The sequence below is a fragment of the Protopterus annectens genome, chromosome 5.part1 (genome assembly GCF_019279795.1).
Source record: "Protopterus annectens isolate FY-2018-M chromosome 5.part1, PAN1.0, whole genome shotgun sequence".
NCBI classification, from domain to species: domain Eukaryota; kingdom Metazoa; phylum Chordata; order Ceratodontiformes; family Protopteridae; genus Protopterus; species Protopterus annectens.
The window spans coordinates 352,013,328-352,034,128 of NC_056736.1; positions in this window are offsets into that span (position 1 = coordinate 352,013,328).

Here is a 20,801-nt window from a genome sequence, read left to right on the forward strand (position 1 = left end):
CCTTACCTGAACATGATAGGCTTGATTAGCGAAATTTAAACCCCTTACCTGTTAAATGTCCGTGGTTTGTAGTTTCGATCATTTCTGTGTCGGTGTTTTCGCGTCGGTGAAGTCGGTGTCGGTCTTCTCGTTGTCGATGTTATGTCCTAGAACCACATATATATATATATATATATATATATATATATATATATATATATATATATACAGGTATGTCCAGAAATATACAGATACCCATGTGTAGACATATATATGAGCACATATATACATCACATATATCTTCACATATATAGATATATACTTATATGCACATGTCTACATATATACAAACACACACACACAAACATATATGTATGTAAATATATGTCCCCTATATTACTACCACAGTGCTGCATGCTATGTGTGAGGAAACAGCACACATAGCGATACACACAGATATCTACAGCTGTCAGTGTGTGCAACATGGATGGGTATGTCACATGTAAACCCCTTGTTGGGACTACATTGCCCTTGTCTGTGAGGTATGGAATGGGAATATGGGGAAGTATGGCAGGTTTAGTTGTGGAGGTGGTCAGGGTCGGTTGATATAGAAGACAGCCTACACGGGTGGTATGTGACACATGTGGTGGGTAAACACCCTGGATGGTGTGTGTGGTCTGTGATGTGGACATTCCATGGGCCCCAATATGGACAATGGGAACAAGTCTCCCACTCACTGCTACTCACAACAGCAGTCCATGTCCTGAAGGTGCCTGGCCTGGAGGCTGAGCAGGAGGAGCATGTGAGCCCTGTGAATGTGTACTGAGTGGCTCAAGGTGATATAGCACATCCCACATGTGTCTGTGGAGCCTGTTATAGAACAGACCCTGGGACCTGTCCTCAGGTGACAGGAACATGTCTGTGTGTGCCCTCTGGGGGGTACAACATCCCCTGGGTTGGTTCCACCTGACGGTATTGCTGGACCAGTACATGAGGAGGCCCCAGGTGGGTCACACATGTGATGTGGTCTGTTAACACGGGCAGATGAGTTTGGAGAGGTGGTTCTGCTAGCCAATAGTACATATACATGTTATTGTGTCACTGTTATAGAACATATGTCAATAGTAATAGTCTACACAATCCCAGAATATGTCCAACAGCATGCATAGATAACTGCAATAACACAGAACGTCAGATGTGAAGCAAACACATAGCAAGCATACCACAGGCATATATGGAACCATTGTGGCCCTGACAATGGCATGCAGGTGAATAGTCTGTAACAGGCCAGCAATGATAGTGTCCACACAGGGAACATGGCTGCAAACACATTGCACAAAGTGTGGTACAGTACAATATCTGCCCCACTGGTAGATATACTGTAGCCATACCTATTTAGTTGTGGTACAGTTAGTTGTCGCTGATATGGTGGGGGGGGTGACAGTGATATGTATTAGTAACCTTACTGCATGACTTTCTCACACCTGTGTCCATCTTTATGTCTTTTAGGCACAATGTCCCATGGAAGGCTGCCAGCCTATACAGCAGGTGAAAATGAAATCCTGCTGAATGAACTAATACAGCACTATGTGATCTTGTTTGGCCCAGGCCACCCATGATTAGCAGGAGTGGACCGCCCTGTGGAATAACCTAGTCCACAGGGTCAATGATGTCAGACTGCACAACCGCAGTTATGAGCAGGTCCGGCATCAATGTTCTGACCTGCTTCACAATGCCCGTTGGCATGCTGCTGCAGTCTGGGGGGATCTCCTCAACACATAGGGGGCATACCATTCATCCCCCCCAGACATGTGTGGAGGAGCTCCTGGCCAGCCTAATGGCACCTGCCCATCCGCCGGACACCATTGTGGAGGTGGGTGCCACCCACACACCAGCTGAGGAGCATGCAAGTAAGGCCACAGGGCACATCAGTAGACCACTGTTGCATATACATCTGCATCGGTACAGGTAGATCATTCCTATCTGACATGTCATAGATATATTTTGTTGCTGAATAGTAGTGATAAACAGATGTCCATATGTGGTAGTATTGTGGAAATGTACTGTTGATGTATTGTAATACTGCACCCACCCTGTAGCAATGCCATAGGTGTGGCCACTGACTTTGCATCTCTCATCCTCTTATGTAGGTCCCTCCGGGATACCACCAAGGCAGCAGCCTGTAGCTGGTGATTATGGTTTATGTAGATGCTTGCCAATACACCAGGCATGTAATGGTGATGGTATATTCCATGCACACATCTAACACACCTACCCAGAATGCATGCTGTACATGTGCACTTACTGTTGCTGTGAAATGCACGGCATCACAGGTGAGACCATGATGGGGGTATTTGGAAGAGTATGTCAGACACCTACATGATAACTAGCATCCTGCCCTTGTGGAATGTGTCCATAGGGAGTAACATAATTTTGGGAGACATGGCCTACAGTAGGGACATGTATGGAACAACACCCTTATACAGTGCAACACCAGTTCATATAGATACCTGTAGGACAATGGCAACTGCTGCAGAGATACACAATGGCATAAGGCATTACAGTGGTCCACATTATCAGCTAGGACTAGGCTGTAACATGTGGTGTTCAGTGTATGGGACACTGCAATGTGACACACATGTGTAGGGCTTACTTGTCATGCATCTGCAAAAAGGCTGACGGTGGGGGTGTCAGCATGACATACCAGTGCACTGCAGCAGGGATGTTAAGGATGCCAAGAATGGCTGTATCTGCACATAGTCAGGTTCAGGACCTGTGGCAGACGCACCCTACCCCCACAGCAATAGTAACGGCAGTATTTGAACACCAAGGAATGTGCACATGAGTAGACCTTACAATCATGCAGATTAGGGGGACATGTGTAATGCAGACTGAACATACACTGGCAAATGCAGATGGCCCACAATGGTATACCCCTGCCAGAAGTAGTGAATGCTGTGGTACACACAGGAGGTGTGACAAACCGTCATGATAAGGGTGTGCACACATCTGACCACACGGTGTGTATGCATCCCAGTCAGCATCTGCACACCTAACACATTCCATAGACACTGCATGTGAAAGTACAGGACATATATCACATATCGGGCTTATGTACTGTTAAGATATGCGGTGATGTGGTCCCATGGCAGATCAAGGATGGGTGCATCATATCAATAAGGGTGTGTACACCCCCCATAGCCATGGTATGATCTGATGGTTGTCAGTTTAAGAGTGTTGGATTGGTCATACATGGTCTGCTGATGTTGAGAGCTGTAAATCAGACATCAGGCATTCACAAATGACATCTGTCCACATATCATCTCAGATATGTGTTGCTGGAAAACATAGGGGCTGTGAGCATTAAAGCTGACATAACTGACACAGTAGTACACATTCAGCAATGGGCTGTACACCTGTGAGGTGTGGTGCACAGTACATGGCAGGGTGCAGAACAGGTGCACAGTAATACTGTGTACATGGGTGCAGTAGTATCCAGGGGAAGGGGCATCACCTAGGGACACAGCACATGCATCACACACATATATACTGTTGCTAGCATGGATTGACTATAGCTGCACTGCATGCTGTTTGGTACCATATGTTATGCATGTTGACAGATGGGTAATAGAAGGACTGTGTGTACTATCATTGTGCAACCTCACCTGTATGTGTGTGTGCGTGCATCCTAGTGGGTAGTTAGTTTGTCTGTAGGGTCACTCTGGTGAAGTGGAGGGGAGGTTGATGCATGTAGGATGCGTGTGTGCATGTGTGTGTGTTTGTGTGGCTGGCCATGTATGCACGTGTAATTGTGGGGTGTTCATACAGCAGTACCTCCCTTTGCGATTATGCAGAACATGGACTGCCACACTACACACCAGGAATACTTGTCACATATGTAATCACAGGGCAGCTGATAGTATAATATCATCTGTAGCATGGAACAGGCATTGAGAGGGAAGGTAGACACCAGGTACACCCTTAATATTGCATTCAGCAGAGAGGTCACATACAACCCATGTATGCAGCACTACAAATACATTGAGGAAGTACTAGGCAACACCCGGGAGTGTATCCATGTATTACAGCTGTCACATGATAGGCTGATTGAGCAGCATATCTGGCGTGTTCTGAGCATTACATATACATGACACACCAGTACGTAATATGATGGAGTGAACATAGTAGCCCACACATATAGGGGCCATGCTCATGATGTCTGGACATACACAGGGTGAACACCGAATGACAGCAGTGAGGTCATCTAAAACCACTACACACAGGACAGGCAGGTAATGTAGTAACAGGTCTTGTGTTGTGATTGCTTGTGTAGGCATTTAGAGGACTGATATGTTAATGAGTGGTATCAATGTCTGTATGTTACCAAGTGTGATGCGGGATGGGGTTCACATGGACATATACGTGGGACTGTCTGTAAAGTCACTGACAGGTAGGTATTACAGTGGTGTGTGTGTGTGTGTGTGTGTGTGTGTGTGTGTGTGTGTGTGTGTGTGTGTGTGTGTGTGTGTGTGTACTGTTAGGCAATGCTGTACAGGTTTTAAAGTGCATTTATTGTTTTCCCCCACAAGTGACGAGGTGGGTCAGGGTCCCTCCTGCATGCAGTCTGATGTTGGTGTCCATACAGACACTGAAGATGATGATAGCACTGTTGAGGCACAGGTGGGATTGTCAGGGGCTGAAACAGTGCCATCATTTGACATCCCCCTTTTAACCACCCAAAATCTTGCACACTGTTTCAGTGCCCATACTTACCCCATCATCAGTGGCCATAGTGGAGGGACAGCTGGCGTTTGGTGGCTGTGTATAGTAAAGTGTGGTAACCATCCCCACTGTGTCTGGTTTCAGCAGGCATAGCCAGATGTCCACAGGGTACCACATAGGCAGATGTCCCAGGGTGCTCGTGGTAGGGCCACTGGGCATCTTACCCCTGACAGAGGCGACATAGCTGGTACCAGCAAATGCATGTTTCAGGCTGTCATGGAGGTGCAGGCATGTATAGAACATTACACCAGACAGGGCCTAAGGCTGCAGAGGGCTGCTCTCACATCTGTAAGTGACAACGCCTGTGAACTGGCTGGTGCCATCCATGTGCTAACTGAGTTCATGGATAGGCGGTCTGGTGAGATGATGGCCCTCATCAACTGTGGTCTGTCTGTGCTTGAACATGTGGTGGGAGTGTGGCGACGGCTGTGTGGATGTAGGCCAGAAATGCCAACAGCTGGCAGCCAATGTGGATGTGCTAGGACACCAAGGGGCTCCCATAGTGGCAGTACCAGCCCTGGCACTGTGGGGGGGGGTGCTGTCCACACCACAGCATGTCATGAGCACATGGTGCTGGCCAGTAGCAGAAGGTTCCTGGTACCAGCGGACATTTGTCATCATCAGGTGAGAGTAGCATATCGAGTCTTGTACCTGCACGTGCCCATGGAACCCCTGGCAGGCACAGTCCACATGTCCGTGGCTGGAGGCAGTGAACTGCACAACCTGCCAGGTATGGCCTGCAGCTATCCATAAATGCCTGTGTAGGGCAGCCACATGGCAGAACATACCCACACACTATACAAACACACCTAGGACAACCCCATACCTACACACACCACATCACCACACCCATTTCACCTCGGTAAACCCCTCACCCACACACATGGTATCAAATGTATAGCCCACCCTTGGCCTTTGACAAACCAACAACACACCCTGTGCATATGATGATACCTGTGCTACATCCCTGTCATCCATAGTATCATCGCAGGGACAGGCTAATATGGTTCTGATGCACACAGTGACTGTACTACAGTGTACCACAGTACTGCAGTGAAACATGTTGTAAGGAGTAAAGTGTAATGCATATATGTCATTTAGTGTAGCCATACAGCAATAATGCAGTATAGCTGTTAGTAACACTGGTTGATTGTGATCTCTATAATGTTATCCATTTGTGTTGTAGGTGTACATGTGTCAGCATGAGGATGGTCTGCAGTCATATTCTACAACAGGCTATGGCACTGTGATGACACCATGGCTGTGACATATCTGGGGTACAGTTGAGCACATGTCACAAGTTAGTATAACTGTTACTGCCTGTGCCACATGGACAGGTGACCCGCTGGGGGCGTGTATACCCTGCAACCTGATGTAGACCCATCCACATACACGCACACTGTTACTAGGCAACACTGGGACTAGATCCCTACCTATATATGTAGTGATACTGAAGTGTGTGGCTTACATTGCACATACCACACAGCGTTTAGGGTGAGCTGTGTCCCAGGTTACATGTTACATGCAGAACATCCCCAGACATGTACTGTATGCTAATTGGGAATGTAATGGGTGTATATGGACAATACATAGTGTGACATACCTTCATATACACACTAACAGACACATAACAGGCAGACAGACATCTGAGAGACCAGGGCCTATTGCTGTTAACTAACTTGACTGTGTGTCCATTGTGTTACAGGTAGGCTGCACACAGCACATGCATAACTGGCCTGGAATGTGGTATCAGCTATCTATATGGTTGATGGTGACAGTGGTAACCATATCCTGGTACATGGGACATATACCAGGTGTACCTTGGTGTAATGACAGTGTACACAGCACCCACACCCCCCAGTAGATTTTGTACTCCCTGACACCCATGATGACACTCTGCTATACCCACCATCACACATTGGCCACGGCTGTGAAACAACCCATTGTAGATCCCAACAGTGGTACTATAGGGATATGCATCTGCTGCAGAAGCCACATGCATAGCAGGGTGTTGGATTGTCATGCCTCACTGATGGGCAGCAACAACACCATCTGTATTACTGTGAGGCAATGGGTATTGTAATAGGTGTATGTGGCCTTGGAATGCTATACCCTACAGATAAACAGACATGCACTCATACCCACACTTGCCATAACAAAATGGGTGTCCCATGCCAATCAACCCATTTGTTCAACACTGTTGTGATGGTACTGCAAGGCTCATGTAGCCAGTATGGGGAGGAGCTTAACAGGGTACATGTAATGTCCTATACAGCAGCAGCCATGACTGGCTATGGCAATGGGTGTTGTGGTGGTTGTGGAGGCCCTTATGGAATTTGTACGTACAGGTGTGCTAACACACAGACACAGCTATACTCAGTCATGCACACGTACACATGTGTCAGTATTGGGGTGCATCACTGCAGGTGGTCATAGCTGTGTACCTAGCTATTGTCCAAGGAGAGATGGGTTGTGTAGGGGTTGTGTGTATAGTGGCATCCTGACACCTGCCATGTGGCAGCAGGCAATCTATCGACAGACACTATTGTGGTGACCCTGAGAGTGACATGCATCAGCCATTCTTCCAGGTGCTACCTGCACATGGCCACTGAGGTGATCATGTTGACATGCATGCAACATGCATTACAACACATGGTTAGTGTCTGTGATGGAGACCTGTACCCAAGTATGTTCTGTTGACTGTGGTAGTGTAGTGGAGGTACCAGTGGCATGTGGTCCATACAGGGTGTTATCTCCAATATGTGCCAGTTCTTACACAGCTGTGCAGACATGTCAGTCTCAATCAAGCTTATGATGCCTGTACATATCCCAGCTGGATACCTGCCATCTGCACATCTGTACAGGGACTGAAAGTCATCAGCTTGGCAAGTAGCTATGCAGTAGGTTGAATGTGTTGACATATAGATGTCTGACAACAATATATATGCCATAACTACATGTCAAGAGCCCTCGCTATCATGTGCTGTATAGACGGTAGTCTATAGTTACATTCCACATGTCGGATCATTACCCAGTAGGGGTTATATACTGTGACACAGCTTACACACCAGGGATACAACAGGGATGCCTCAGAGTCCAGCTATTCCTGCAGGTGTGCCTGTTTTCAGTACTACATTTAGCACTCTACTCTTGCCTGTGTAGGCAATGACAGCAGTAGTACCACCTTGATACACTACATGCCAGTGTCACAGCATGTACCCTGAGCTACTACCCCTGAATGTAACACAGTCACATGGATGACAGTGCTGTACAGGCCTCATATATGTCTGTGTCCCACACATGACACTCACACCCCTTGCTAATGTAATGACAGCACATAGGTGCATGTATTGTACATGGCATTGCATACACTTATTACAGATGTCATTACCCTGCTATGTTATCAGACTGGGTGGTGTCAACTGGTTACCAGGGCTAAGCCATGCTTAGCAGGTATCAGCATTGCTGCAATATAACAGCTGAGCTGATTTGCGCACTGGTAAGTGAAGCCTACCCTGTGTAAGGGCACGTATGTTTACCCATAGCTTAGCACCACTTAGCTTTGCACAAACCAGTGCAAACTCCCTTAAAGCTGCTCAAGACTGCCTTAACCACTCCATATCTGACAGACCTTGTTCTGCCCGGCAATAAAATGAACAGCCCTTGCAGGTCTTAAATCCAGACCCTGTACACAAAAGTCACAACACTTAACCACTATACCATGACCACTGTGAAGACAGCTGTTGCTTTTCCAATATATCTGTCAATACACATATTGATTAGTATTGAGCAATTGCCTTTACTTCCACAATTGTGTAGTACTTGTTATTAATATGACTGTTGCATCATATATGTTGTTTTATCATAATGTACACATAGCAGATACATACAGTGAGATACATCTGGGAGTGTGTACACAACAGTGAGTCTTACACATGACAGGAATATGGATATATACATATAATTGGTTGATATATGTCTACATGTACATACACATGTATATTCATATATATGTCTGTATACACATCTGTATAGTGCAACATATATATATGGCCATGTGTACATCTCTTCGTATGCATATATATATATATATATATATATGTATATACTCTTTCTGCACTTGCTTTTAATTCTTTTTAATTTAATTACATTTTTTAAACTGTGTTTGGTCTAATATTGCTACATACTCAAGTGTGCTAGCTTGCACTGCATGTGAATTGTTTATACTACTGTTTTTGCTACTTTTCTGTAAAAAAAAAACTGTAAACCTGTTTCCTACCTTTCCTGTAACTAGTGTTCCAGATATAGATTTTCTGTATCTAGGATTGTATGTAAGCTTCTGAGCCTCCAAGCCTTTCTGTGTTGGAGGAAGCCTTCTAGCTTATCAGTGGGAGTAGTAAGCACTAGGTAACCTGTCTACAATATAAGGAGTGGTTCTGGCCCATAAATTGTAGTTATTGGCCGTTTGGGCAATCTCTTCCATCTCTCTCAACTTTCAGATCTGAAATCCTGCATTTGCACTTGTTTCTGTCTTGTAACTCATCTAGTGCAGATACAGATTCTTAGTTTTAACACTTAAATTTGCTTATTCGTGCTCAGCACTTGTTCAGAACTTGTAAGCACTAAATAAGCTACTAATTACTATAGCACTCAACCTTCCTCATTACCTAGAGGAAAACAGTTTTTGTACTTACTTTTCTCACTTGCTTAGAGAAAAACAGCTCTTGCACTCACCTTCCTCACTTATCTAGAGGAAAATAATTTTTTATTCAGGCATGTCCAAGAGTCAGCCCCCAGTTTTCTCTCCTGTCATTCTGATGAATCTAGGCATCTTGAGGCAATGTAGAGATTGGCTCATGTACACAGACAGCCCTCTCCTCCTACCACCCAACACTGCAACCTGTGAGAGATGCACTTATCTAGCCAAACTGGAGGTAAAGCTCTCTCCAACCAAGACTGAATTTGACAGTCATGAGGAGAAGGTAAACATTTGCACCACACCACACTCATCACATAGTCTCACTAAATCTACACCACCAAAATCCACACATAGTAGCACAAAAACATTTGCAGAGGTGCTCAATAATAATCTGTCTAAGCAACAGAGACCTCCAAAGCAGAAACGCAAGCAACTTCCATCCCCCAACACAACCCAAATGACACATAGCCCACAGACTCAGTGTGCCACTCAACCACAGCCAATAAGGCAAAACAACGTACCCAACACACTAGTCATAGGTGACTCTATAGTCAGGCACACTGATGTCCCACTCACCCGGCTAAACAAGGAGAAGGTTACTGTCAGCTGCCTGTCAGGTGCCAGGATCTGCCACATGATCCATGCACTCAGGTCACTCCACAACAAGTACAAATATGACTCTATTATTGTCCATGTTGGTGTGAATGACCTGAGATGTACCTCCCTGGACTGCATGAAAAGAGACATGGAAGAGCTCTCTGATATTGTAGCCCAGGCAGGTATGACCCTAGCCCTGAGTAGCATTCTGCCATCACCCAGAATGATTCCACAGTACAAGGACAACATGATTGACTTCAACAATTGGCTAAGCTTCTGGTGTCATTCTAAGGGGATCCAGTATCTGCTTGGAATGACATGGTCGACAGACCATGATACTTTGCCACAGATGGCCTGCACCTATCGCCCCAAGGATTCTGGATACTGGCTAAGGCTCTTGCTGCCCCATAGTGCCTTTTTTAGGCAAAGTTCAAATAACAAATTCACCACCGTAACAGGAACAGGCAAGCAAAAACTGAGGGTAATGCTACTCAATGCTAGAAGTCTAAATCTCAAAATTCACTCACTCAAGGCACTCCTTAAAACTTAGAACATTGATATCTGTGCAGTGACTCCGACCTGGTTCAAGGCTCCAGAGAGCACCCCTGCACTACCAGGCTATAACTCATACCACACTTTTCGGCCATGTAACCTGGACCGAAACACCAAAGGTGGAGGTGTGTCCATATTCATTAAGGATATCCACACCTCCAGGCTAGTTGCTCAGCATAATGCATCTGAGGTTATCCAAGTGCAACTAACTCTGGGCAAAACTGCAATCCAAATTGTAGCTTGCTACAGATCCCCCACCATGCCCCAGGACTCCCACTCCTCTTTTCTTTATGTACTGGAAAATATTAGGTTTCAACCAAACAACCTAATAATGGGCAACTTCAACTACCCCACCATTAACTGGGAAAACTGCTCGTGTACCAACTCCTTAGCTCAACACTTTCTGGAATTCATAAACTCCAGTGCAATGGATCAACTTATCCACACCCTACCAGGGGCAACAATATCCTAGACCTAGTCATTACCAACATGAGTGACTGGTGTTCCACAACTGAAGTCAACTCCTCGTTGGTCCGATCCGACCATAAGCTAATCACCCTTAATATCCACATCCCACCCCCACCCCCCCATTAAGGAAACCACAGTAAAAAAGTTCTCCAAAGTCAACTTCTTGCTTCTTAAGACAGAAGTGGTGAACTTCATGACACCCATGCAGATGGACAATACAGTTACAACTGCTGAATCCTACACAAATGCACTCTATAAGCACTTACATGAGTGCATGGATCATGCTATTCCAAACAGAACCAAGATGCTATCCTCCAAAAAAAGGAAGCCATTCTGGTGGTCCCCTGCCATAAACAAACTGTACAACAGAAAGAAGAAACTGTTGCAAAAGAGAGTAAAATCCCATGAGTGGAGGAAAATCCCATGAGTGGAGGAGCTCTCTGGTCAGCCTTAGTAAGAAGCTGAGATCCCTTATAAGATCCTCCAAAGCTAGCTACGAAAACAACATCACCACTAATTCTAAAGACAACCACAAAGCATTCTATAGATATGTCAAGAATCTCGATTCGGCACGAAAATTACAGAACCACCTCATATTGCCAACATCCTGGCAGATAGGTTCAGTGCTAACTTTACCCCCCCCTCCACTCCCTAAAGGGCCCATATCTATATAGGAAGAATGCAGAGTCCCTGTAATCACAACTATGCAGGTAAAAGCTGCACTCTCTAAAGCCAAAAACACAGCATCCATGGGCCTGGACAACATCCCAGGCTTCGTTTTACATAAACTTCAGAACTAACTGGATCCCTACTTAAGCACCATGTTCAATAATAGCCTCACATCAGGCTTTGTGGCCACTGAATGGTGCACCGTAACAGTTATCCCACTCCACAAAGGGGGAGCAACCACTGATCCCGGTAACTATCGACCTATTAGCCTGACGAGCCTGGTCTGCAAGGCCATGGATTGTATCATCATGGAACTCATAAACAAAGACATTGGTAACCTCCAAACTCTGGACCCCACCCATTTCATGAAAGGCAGATCATGCCTCCTGAACCTGATCGACTTCTTTGAGGCAGTCACCAAAGCCATAGATGAAGGTAAAGTGGTTCACACAGCCTATCTTGACCTCGCCAAGGCTTTCGACACCATCCCCCATTCTGTAATTATAGCTAAGCTCACTAAACAAGGTATAAATCCCTATGTCACTAGATGGGTTGCCAATTGGATCACTGACAGAACCCACACTATAGAAGTTGCAGACTCCAAATCTGACCTCAAAGCAGTGACAAGAGGAGTACCACAGGGTTCCATCCTGGGACCGCTCCTGTTTGGTATCTACTTCTGTGAAGTACAGGATAACACAGAAGGCCTCTGGCTAATGAAGTTTACAGATGACTGCAAACTAGGAGCCATAGTCAAATCCCCAAATGATGTGGACATCCTACAGAAGGGCCTCAATGAGACAGATGTCTGGTATCAGAGTCATGGCCTCAAGCTCAATGCCAAAAAGTGCAGTGTCATCCCCTTTGGTAAAAACTCTGTACCCATGAACTACCACATAGACAGCAATATACTTAACACCGAATGTGTGATAAGAGACCTTGGGACCCAGGTGGACAGTAGTCTCTCCTTTGATAGTCACATCGCCACAGTAGTCAGGAAGTCCTTCCATGTGGCACACCTCATCATTAAAGGGTTCTCATCCAGGAAAAAAGAGGTCATTGTTCCCCTCTACTAGACACTCATTAGACCCATTGTAGAGTAAAACGCCCCTTTTGGAATGTGCCTCACAAGATATCTGCAGCAGCTGGAAAGGCCACAGAAGTACCTCACAAAGAGGATTACTGGCCTCAAACAAATGTCCTACACTGACCATCTCAAAAAACTCCAGCTTTACTCCGTAGCATATCACCTACTCCGAGGTGATCTCTGCCTAACATATAAAACTATGTCAAACCCAGAGCTGCTGGACATGCTACACCTAAAGAAATCCCAATCCCTCCATGCTACACGCTCTAGGGACCTAAACTTTGTCACCACAATAAACAGGACATGCTGGAAGGATATATTCCTGTCCCAGAGACTTCCCATACTCTGGAACAGGCTACCCATCAATGTCAAGCAAAGTTCTTCATTAGCACTCTTCAAGAAAAATCTTGATGAGTGGATGGGAAATAGTAAATACATCCTGGGGATCACTTCTGTGCCTCTGCTCAACAGTGGCACAGGAAAATAACTTTCTTGGGTGGTGTAAGCCAGGGAACCTTGTTGGCTAGGCTTACATAGCCCCTTGGGCCGATAGCCTATTACCTACCTATGAACCTAGATATATATATAAAGATATATATATATATATATATATATATATATATATATAGATATATGTATATATAGCTATATATGTATGCACATCCTATGTGTACAGATATGCCTATTTATGTAGATATATATGTAGATATCTATAACTATATGTGCATACAGATCTATTCTGATATACCTATTACTGTCAATATATATGTAGATATCCATAAGTATACGTGCATATGTATCTCTATCTGTATATGCTTAGACATATTTTGTTGTGTATATGTACATATCTGAGTGTTTATATGTATATATATATATGTACATATACATATCCATCTATGTATGTCGATATGTATATGTATATATATATCTATACAGATATATGGATAAGTATATATACATATATGTTCACCATATGCCCTGAACATGGAGTGGAACTTTACCTCAGCTCCAATAGTCCCAACCTCTTAGTGCAAGGGGATGTCAGGTATGTATTGCAGGTTTATATATATATAGACTATTGCAAATGTGATAGGCGTTGTCTTCACAGACATGTTGTGTGTGAGAGGTCACATCTGCTTTTAACATGTGCGCCATTGGCCACAGACAGACATCCTAAGGACATCATAGTACAGTACCACTGCTAGCACAGTAATGATCCTGTGGAAGACACCAGAGATATGGTAAATAAATGTGGACAGTTTGACACACTCTGGTCAGTCCAGAGGTATACACAGAACCCCTTAGTGCAAGACGTGGTCCGAGCCTGACAATTTGGATGTTAACAGCCATGTAGATGGGTATATCATGTAAACACTGGTATACATTTGCCCCCATAGGTTATGCATTCACATACCCCTGTCTGTACTGACACATACTAACTGCTGGTACAGAGGTGCCATGGCCACATACTACCCACTAGTTAGTGACACACATCTGTACATCATCCCACTGCTTTGTCCGACATACATGACTGTTATGGTGGCCTGGCAGCAGTACATCTGGCAAGTATCTGAACATAACATCACACTGGGTAAGTACACTAAGCTGCTAGGCATGTAACAAAGCACTGTTCAGGCTACAGGCAGACTGCCACAACACTGGCCTACATTTCTTATGGGGGAATACACATGTACCTGCATATATAGCAGGCTCTACAGACATGTCACAGCACAGAGTAACAGACACCTGTGTGAAAGCGCATAACCACAACCAATGTGAACACAGCCACAGCCACATATAGTAGCCAGCATAATATTACAGTATATGGACTATATGATCAACACCATCCTTATATGTGCCACTCACACACTAACCCTACATATACTGGGCCACTACACAGTGTGGTCCAATGCCTGTCTGTGGTATGGGACATGTGTGTGTTTGAACCTACAATCATGTAAGCTGATAGGGTAACATACAGTGGAGCAGCATGTAACATCAGATATAACAGGACCAAGAACAATGACATCTACCACAGTCTGTATACAGGCCAAGCTACATATTCACAATACACACACACTGTCGACAGTTACCATAAGTACACAGACCTCAGTACTGTACGTACAACCACAGAATGGCCAGGCTATGTCCTCAAAGATAACCCCTGCTATACATAACATGTGTTGCAGTCTGATATCTCACTGGCTTGTTATCAGTTATGATGCCACTAAATTATGATGTACAGAACATATGCACCTCTTACCGCATGACATATATACACAGGTTGACAGAGTTGTGACTGGGGGCACAAACACAGGGCCAATATTGACATGTTCCTGTGATAACCTTATACATTTACTGTTGTAACAGGGTTTGTTGTGACATATGTCCTATGGGGGATATGAAGTCAGTAACTCTCTTGTCTGTTACCATGTACTGTCTGCAATCCTCACACTATGCTTCTGCAGTTCACAGATAAGTGCTCTGTGAGTAACACAAGAAACAAAAGGCACCACACACTGCCCAGTCTGCAGATGACCCTATAGATACATAGCACTGTCATGGCAGGTATTAAAACATGTAGACCAGCCATATCCACACACACTGTTAAACCAACATTACTCCAAATGTGGAATAGCGACACTTACATTCTGCAGTTATGTCGGGCACATCCCACTCCTGTGTGTTGGCCTGTTTCCACAGTGTATGTTGTTAGAGATAAATCCCCAATCCATCTGTGATTCTGTTTGCCAAACAACATATCTAGGTCCTGCTCACAGTGAATGAAAAGGCCCAACACCAACAAGATGTTCCTAGATACTGGAGTGTGTTTCCATGCAATTGGCTATGGGAATGTTAGCACAGCTGTTCCATAAGCAATCAGCTAGAGGAGGGTTGTAATTTGTGCAGGAGGCCATCAGCTGATCATGAGCATCACTTAAAAAAACATATGCTGCTGCTTAAGCAAAGCAGGTGTATGTCTCTACATCCACCACAGAGGGAGTGAGAGAGCCAGACAGAGGCAAAGATAGGTCAGGGAGGGGTGGGAGAGTAAAACCTAAACATGCTTGTGTCTCACATCTACCAGTACAGGGTATCAAACCCCTGAATGACTGTGCATTGCTATCACATGTATATGCAGTTGTTGGATGTGCCACATAGTTTATATGTTGAAGAGCTCTCCAAACATATATGTGATGGTGAGTGACATTTGCAACAGTGATATGGTAGCGATACAGTAGGTGTAGTACACGTACATGTCCGCACGAACAGGTGTCAGCATCAATACAGCCACACTCTCTCAGGGATCCACACACATTAACACCCTGGCAGGGTCAGGAATACACCTCCTCACTAGTTAGTTTGCCACAATACAGTACTGTGCAGGTATCACATACACCACAGGGGTTATCAAGAGGTTATATGGGCAAAGGGTATGTGGATGTGTCTGACATCAGACAGCATGTTTCAGTATGCCAATGGAGGTTGTATTGAGTGCAAATGTGGTCAGAAGCATCATACACCACACACACACAGACAGAGGCTGCCAGTATTGACATGCATGAGTGCATTGCTTCACGGGTGTGTAGTGGTTGACTCTGCCAGAATGCTATACAATGCTAGGTGATGGGTATACCTTGGCATCAGGCCACACAGCAATGGTCTGCAGTGTGGCTCAGGGGTGTTGTGTCTGGATTGTCCCACACAGGTGGGTACTGTATTCACCATCCAGTCACCTGGGTAACTATTGTGTTTGGCCATTGATGTGCATTACTTGTCAAGTATGCGTTCTTTAGTCCATGACATGTATGGTATCTGGGATGTACACACATCTCACATACATGTACCGTGACATGTGGAACTGTACCTGAGGTGTCTGTCCCCCGTTGTGTACACAGATTGTTATCATCAGATGTGCCAATCCTGGCCTCATGTGGTGGGAACAGGTAATAGACAGCAGGTTGACCCTGCACCTACAATGATAGCATGATACAGGTATTCCCTGGTGTCAGTGGCATGTGTTTAAGGCATGGTATGTCCTTTGTGGGTCACATTTGATGACACCACAGGTGTTGCAGGTGGCAAGTGGGGAACATAGTGAAGGTGTACTGTCTGCATGTACATGCCTATTGTACTGAAGCACAGGGTACCATGCCCTCTGTAGTCCACTGAAATCACACCATGGTTACTATCTGTGGGCAATATACAAGGTACTACCACCATAGCGGTTGTTGCCTAGGCAAGTGTGTTTGTGTATGAGACATGGGTTGAGAGTGTTCTCTGGGTAATACAAGGGTTTCTAACTTTGTTTGCCAGGCCTTGATGTCACATGTAGGGGTATGGATTGGCAATCCAGCCTCTCAGCTGTTTCACATCTGTTATCCTTGTACAGTGGACATTGTGATATATAACAGGGCCACCATATAAGAAATTTGCCAAACCCGCTCCACAATGAGTGCAGTTGTTACACACTCACAGCCACCTCCACAGGATATGAATGACAAACACAGACACACACACCTACCATGTCTGGGATTAAAACTCCTGCCTAACTAGTTTATTACATTAAAGCACTGCACAGTTATAGGACATGCTACAGAGATTACAAGCATATTCTTTCTCCAAAGGTGTATTTCACAGTGAATGACATCAGCAGCCTTGCCAAAGTAGTGCATTTGATCTATAGTGAGTGTGACTATCCTAAAAAGGAATTATTCCCTACACATATAAACATCCACACTTGCCATGTGTGGGAATAGCATCCCCTAACAGAGTACTATATCACACTGTCGTATTATGTTGTTATAGGATGCTCCACAGAAATTACCAGGCTACATTTTTCTCAAAGGTGTATTTCACAGTGAATGACATCAGCAGCCTTGCCAAAGTAAGGCATTTGATCTGTAGTGAGTGTGACTAGCCTAAAAAGCATTGCTCCCTACACAGACATAGAAACACACATGCAAACATCCACACTTGTCATGTGTGGGAAGACAACCCCTATCAGAGTACTATATAACACTTCAGCATTACACTGTCATAGCACGTGCCACAGAGATTACCAGACTACACCTTTCCCAAAGGTGTAATTCACAGAGAATGACATCAGCAGCCTTGCCAAAGTAGGACATTTGAATTGTAGTGAGTGTGACTAGCTTAAAAAGCATTGCTCCCTACAGAGACACACAAACCAGTTGCCATCTTTGGGATTAGAATACCTACTTAACTGGAGTATCACACTACAGCATTATGCAGTTATAGGATGCACCACAGAGATCACTGGGCTACACTTTTCCCAAAGGTGTATTTCACAGTGAATGACATCAGCAGCCTTGCCAAAGTAAGACATATGAATTGTAGTGAGCATGACTAGCATAAAAAGCATTGCTCTCTAACACACACACAATTGCTATGTCTGGGATTAGAAATCCTACCTAATTAGTTTATTACACTACAGCATTACACAGTATTAGGACATGCCACAGAGATTACTGGGCTTCTCCATTCCAAAAGGTGTATTTCAAAGTGGATGACATCAGCAGGCTTGTCATAGTAGGGCTATGGGGAGGGCAGTGTGTGTGCACGGGGCATAACTCATTCATCTAGAGGTTGACACACCACATGCAGGCACATGCAGGGTTATATTCCACAGGTACATGTATACAGTTGCTGGATGACTATTGCCTTGTACAATCATGCTGCACACAGTGGCGGCTGGTGACTTCAACTCAAATGGGGGCTGCAGGAGACAGCTGAATGGGTGGGGCCAATGGGAAGGGGTGCAGCCAACTAGAAAGGGGAGGAGCTATGCTCAAAACCACAAAATCTGGAACTTTAATTAAATACGTCGCCCTGGGTGCCAAACAATCATTATGAGAGTCCAATCAAGACAAAATGAAGTGTAGAAGAAAAAAATATTTCAATGCATTGGCTGCATGACAGCTTACTTAATATCTAGATGGAAACAAAAAGGTTGTGAGGCATGAAGAAATAAATTACTTTTTAAATACATTACTGGAATGCCAGTCAAAATCAACTATAAGAAAAACAAGCAGCACTCAACTCAAACCACTTCTCCTTGCACTGCAATTCTAATTATAATTTATATTCAGCTTTATTAAAGTACCAAGTAACATACTGAAAGTAGCAATCTCTGTGATACCCCCACTTGTAAAAATGTTTCTTATCCAAAAAAAACTGCTGCCTGACAACAACTATCTACTTGTTTCATGGAGAAAACATGATCAAAGTAAAAAATGAAAAGCAAACAAAAAACAAGCTCAAGATACATTGCTTAAAGGATTATTGTACAGGTAATGGACCACGCATGATAGATTGACATTCTGTTTGGTTTACAGGTAAAGCCTGCAAAGATGACTGCAAGTCTCCAACAAATGCAATGAACTTCTTAAAATAATGTTATCATGTCCTTTATTACAAATATTGCCATATGCATTTCAATACCCAAGGCTTATACATTATCTAGGTATGTAAGTATTCTCTGTATGACAACAACAGAAAGGCTTTCAATGTTGGCAGTTCTTTAACAGTATGCTTATTAAAGCTTACTTGCAGCTTACAATCTCAGACAAGCTTACCCGATGGTCATTAAAGCATTGCTACTTAAACAAAGAGCAACAGGCACTTTCTGAGTAATAATAAGCATAAATCAGCAGTATAAAAATATGACAGAAACCAGAGCATTCTGCAAAATCAAGGACAGAATAAAAGTAGTACTTGTGTCTGCCTTGGATGGGGGGATACTCTACACATTTACACTGCATAACTGCTCCTTGCCTTGCTTGGACACATCCAGAGTCACTACATGGGGGAGTGGGGTGCAACAAGTATGTCACAATTTGAAATGTCTCTGGCTGACTGTGATGACCCTGACACATTTGTCATACCTGTCAACCTCATAGCAAGAAATCTGGACAAAGCCATACATAGAAGTGGGGCAAAGGCCCAAAAATATACTTTTTAAATATTGCTCTTATAAACGTAGAAAGATAATAGAATAGTGGGTCTTGCATTAGTATGAATTTTCTGAAGGGTATGAAATCTGAAACTAAAATATCTGTCTTTATTTTCTAACTTCAGTCTTTAATGATTTGCCACTAATTTGTCCATAAAACACAATTTTATGAAAAATGGACCAAAAATGTGATGCAAAAATATAAAATAGCCACACAAAACAGTTGGGAACCTTTCAAAGAAGGGACACTTTTTTAATATTAGTACTGCTAACTAGAGCAGCTGACAAAATTAAAGAATCTTCATAAATTTCTTAACTAAAAGTAACCTATAACTCTGATTATTACAGTTATTTCTTAATTGTAAACCCTCCACGTTTTCTTCTAAAACTGCCATTTTGCAACTGGATTACTAGGGGAAGAGCAACATTTGGAGCCAAAATTGGGGACAATTGAGAGGTTTGGATATGTCTAATTCTATAAAGCAATTTATTTGCATGTACCTCTCAACCTGTCAATGCAGGAAATCTGGACAAGGCCAAATATACTGGGGGAACATATATACAGTACTAAAAATTGTTGTATAAACTGAGACAGTTGATAGACTAACAGGTCTTGCTTTAGCATGCATTTTTCTGAAGGTTATGAAGTCTGAAACTCAGTGTCTGTCATTATTTAGTGACTTAATTTCTAAATTATTTGCCAGAAAACCACACATTTTATGAGGAACAAACCAAAAATAAGAAGCAAAAATCTATTCATTCTGTGAAAATCTGGACAGTTGAGAGGTATAGTTCATCCGGGGTTGTCTTTGAGTTTGCCACCCTTCCCCCTCACAAAATCATGGTCGAATGGAGCCTCCACCCTGCAGTCATTCCAATGAACCATTACTTGGCTATTTCACCCCATTTACCATAAACACTAATGTGCATACTGCTTTACTTCTAAGATGATGTGGACTTCATTTGAAAGTTTTATTTTGCATTTTACAGCA